This window comes from Nicotiana attenuata, unplaced genomic scaffold (genome assembly GCF_001879085.1).
Source record: "Nicotiana attenuata strain UT unplaced genomic scaffold, NIATTr2, whole genome shotgun sequence".
In the NCBI taxonomy this organism is placed as follows: Eukaryota; Viridiplantae; Streptophyta; class Magnoliopsida; order Solanales; family Solanaceae; genus Nicotiana; species Nicotiana attenuata.
In genome coordinates this window covers 75,695-80,254 of record NW_017674532.1, presented here as the reverse complement: position 1 = coordinate 80,254, position 4,560 = coordinate 75,695, and positions in this window count along the sequence as shown.

The window sequence follows — 4,560 nt, the reverse complement described above, 5'->3', positions numbered from 1 at the left end:
AGTAGCAAAAAGACTTTGAAGCGTCCCTTTTAACCAAGTGCGCGCATATAAATAAACATTCTGAACTGTGCAATCATGATATTAGATTGGAGTGACTAAGTCTAATCTTACATATTTCTTATTTGATGATCTCCACCGAGAATGACAACATCTAGGTAGGTTGCAACTTAGAGGAGATATTTAAGATGGAAAATCCTCTGTATTTTGAAGGAGGAGCCCGACACGTCATTGTCTTCATTAAAAAAGTTTAGCAAAAAAAAAAGTACTTAGTTATTTAATCATTATATTGAAGTAAACAATGTTCTGATTGACACATTAAGAAGTTATTCAACAACGGAGGTGTTTTGTCAAGCAAACCTATTTTGATCAGAAACCAACCATGAGTACACCCTTAATTTCAAGTGTTCCTTCATAGTAAGAGGGCAAACACGTAATGTAGTAAGCAAACTCAAAGAAACGTACCTCGAAAAAACTACATTAAAAAAATTAATTTCTTTTTTATTTATGATGGGAGCTATAGAAGCAGCAAAGGTATTGTTGGCAAGAATTTTAGCTTTCTAAAGCTCGCTTTAGATTATGATGTGTACCTGTTCCACGGTGATAAAGTTCCTATCTAAAATAGAGCATATTAGGAAATTAAGTATGGTGCAAAATACACATAAGCGGTTAAAACAAACATCATAATGTCTAACCTGTTGTACTCCTCCAACACGTGCTCCTCGCAGCTAAGCACTTCTCGGCTTTTTCAAGAATATCTCTCCTACTAAAAGGTGCCTCTCTAACCTTGTAAATCTGGACGTCAATTTGGTCAAGAGAATATGACAGATCAATTACCCCTGCAGATTAGACTATATACTTGAGAGATACAGCAAAACATTCATGCTTATTAAAATTTCTAAATAGATATGTACTCTGAAATTAATTGATTTAGGCATATAAATAGCTCATAGCTCACTGCATCAATGATCCAATTGGAAATTCATTTGGTTGAAAAAGGAAAAGCGGATAGATGTTCGATTTACGACAGCTTTCTATAGCTTCAACACGAATTAAATAAGGCCTATAAACCTAACTATTTTACATCGCCTCTCGATTCCTATAAATTTTAGATGGATAAAGAGCTTCGGATGCTTCGGAAAAGAGACAATTTAAGAATGACCAATCAGAAAGTAAATCTATCACTGAAGTTGAATTGAAAACTACCTTACTTGCCATTGATTCCAGAAGGTCGACAGTCTTCGCAAAAAGAAACCACCTCTAAGTCTTGAAATACTTGACTAATCTTCTTTTTTCCCCTTTACTTGACATATAATAGTATATATTGAGAGTATGACTGACTACTTATGCCCTTGACATTAGAGTTGCAACTTTAAACTCTTGCTTTCTTATCACGCCTTTTGTGGAGTGAATATATAGTTTTTCTTTTAGTGGAGAATGGTGATTTGAGTCATAAAATAACATGGACTTTTTGAAAAATGGTTGTATTTTATTTTAATGGTGTCAAGAGCCCTGATTCTTGATTTATGATTTTATCTATGGAGCAACGCATAATTACCTATCAGACCTTGACAATTCTGAATTATAATGCGCGGGGTTTGTGAGTTCCTCGCTTATTGACTTATAATGGTGCTTAGCTATTGCTGTAACAGAATATTACTTGATCCTATACAAGGAGAAGGAAGTAAACTTTAGATACTACAATATTGCATCTGAGGCTAGAAAAATGTGGTGTGGGGACTTCAAGAATGGAGTTAACACGTATGATTTGTGGATTCTAACTATATATTCTGTTTGTTGAGAAGCAACAAATTTGAAAAAAAAGGAGTAGAGTTTTAAAAGACTCCATTACCCATTCTTTTATTTTTTTTCGATTAGTTTCAGCTTATTCCTAAAATTCGCATGCTTAAAGATAAAAGTGATTCCAAAAATATAAAAAGAAGAGCTGTGAATAGTCTTAAGTAAGCTCAAGTCGTTATATGAACTTTGTTGCATCTTGCATGCCATTTCTTTGCTTGAGTCATCTTAACTATCTTCCTAGCATCTTGATCTTGGAGTGGTGGTACCATCTGTTTAGAGGCAAACATTACTTATAAATACTGCAGGTTTTCAAGCATGCTAAATTTCAATTTACTGAGTTCTTAAAATTAGGGGACGACTTAAAATTGTGATTTTGATAAATATGTAAGGCTGAATTAGTGTACTAAGTTAGCCAAAGTTATCTTTTCCGTCTCAGTACTTACTAATAGTTGTACCCTTTTTGAAGTCAAAGAGGAAAGAAAAAAAGCTTAGAAGGAATATTATAAAAGCTAACTTTCTATGTTTTTGGAATTCTGAATGAAGATTAATAAAGAAAACTTTTGTTCTTTTAAGAATTAGTGGTGGATTTAGTGATTGAGAGAAAGAAAAAAAATAATAGATGATTCCTCAGTACATGAGTGCTCTTTCGTGAAAGAATGCAAACATGTAACCCCTTCAAAAAAATATATGATGTATATTGCTTCAATGGATAATTTTCTAAGCCTTGCTTTGCCCCTATAAAGAGTACAATATGCCTGGTCCATCAATCATATAACGATAATGTAGGCAATTGCATGAAACAAAAATTATAAATGATTGACTGCAGAAGCATTGATAGGTTTACTGCATGGAATTAAGGGAGAAAACATTAAGTAAAAGAGAAAGATAAGGTACAGACTACTTTTGCTACAACTAAGGTTTGAGTTGTAGAGAATTGAAAGTAGGACGGAAAGAACCTATCTTGAGACACACTAGAAAAATCTAAAACTACTCTTCATTCACAACATTACTAAATAGTAAATTGATACATATTCTTGAGATAGCAATAGTGGAAAAACCACTAAATAGTAAATTGATACATATTCTTGAGATAGCAATAGTGGAAAAACCAAATCACACTTGATTGTTAGATTTCATTCCAAATCAAACAAGAAGTTGAGTACAACAACTTTATGCAGACACTCTCCCACATACTCTTTCTTTTCCGAAGAAATAATCATTACTTTTTGGGAGAGTTATGCGACATAATACTTTGAGTTGCTCCAAAGCTGCTAAAATTGTGTGCTAATTCTTTTCGTAAGTACTATTGTAAAATATAATTAAGGACTGCCAATTTTATTCTTTAACCATAGTCTACCATATAAAAAGTATTTCTACTGGCCTATTGGGCGTAGCAGCGGGCGACCCGGAGATTAAGCGAGCGGTATTTCCTCGAGGCGACCGGCTGCTAGTATAGTCTCTCTCAAAAATTGTATTTATTTTCTGTCCCCTTTGTGTTCCGGACAGCTGTTGTACTATATTCAAATTTCTAGAAAATTGCTCATGCACTTGTGACACCGGGTTCTGGGATGGTTACGAAGTATTTTGTATTAATTGCTTATCATTTAATTTGAATTGAAGTGATCATATTTTATTAGGTAAATTTGGAGTAAAATCATAGATCTCAAGAGTATTAAAACGAGAATTTAATTAAGTATTTTTGTTGGCTTGCCTGACAGTGGTGTCCGGCGCCATCACGACCCTTAGTGGATTTTGGGTCGTGACAACATGGTATGAGAGCACTAGGTTCCTAGGGTCTCACGAGTCACGAGTCATGAGCAAGTCTAGTAGAGTCTCGCGGATCGGTACGGAGACGTCTGTACTTATCTTCGGGAGGCTGCAGGACTGCTAGGAGTACTTCCCTTCTTGATTCCTCATCGTGCGATTTGATCCCTGGAGGCTTATGCCTTTAGTTCCTTCCTATTCAATCTTATGCGACGTGAACCGCTTGTTATAAATCGAGAATTGAAGAATTGTTATGGTACTACCGATGCAGTGCGGGGTGTTTGTCACGACCCAATTTAGGATCGTGACCGGCGCTTAGGAGCAAGTGCTCCCAAGTAAGCCTCATCGGTAATTTTACAGAAAATTGGGCAGAGTTTCCCCTGTTTTTGGACCATCCCAAAAATTTCCTGTTTCAAATCAGCAACCAAACAACCTAATAGCAATTCAACCGGCAATTGACAACTTACCAATAAGCCAAAAATAAATCTCCACCATTACTAATCAACACACTAACAACCAGAAATACTAATTTACCTCCAACTCTCATAATAAAGGACGATACCCAACATAAGACTATACTAACAAAAGAATACTCATGAACTAAATTATTGACTATGGAGCGACTCTAAGAGTTTAATGAAACGACCATAACAATGGATAAAAATCTCCGCCCACGCGAACAAGTGCGAGGCTCACCAAGAATTCTCAACCTGTGTGCTCTAATTAACGAAACCCTCGCCTGCGTCAACTGCTGTCTCTGAAAAAAAAATTAGCGGGGAATGAGTCGCTAGCTCAGTGAGTAATAACACTTAACCACAACCGTTTTTATTTGGGGACAAGTCAGAAACATGCTAGTATTTCAAAGAAGAAATAACATAAAAATGCCCTTTCAGAAACAATAAATAATTTTAGTCTCATCATGTTTTTCTTGTAGTATAATACATTTAACAATTCAGTAATAAGATCGGTAACCACTGTATAACATCAATATTCATATTT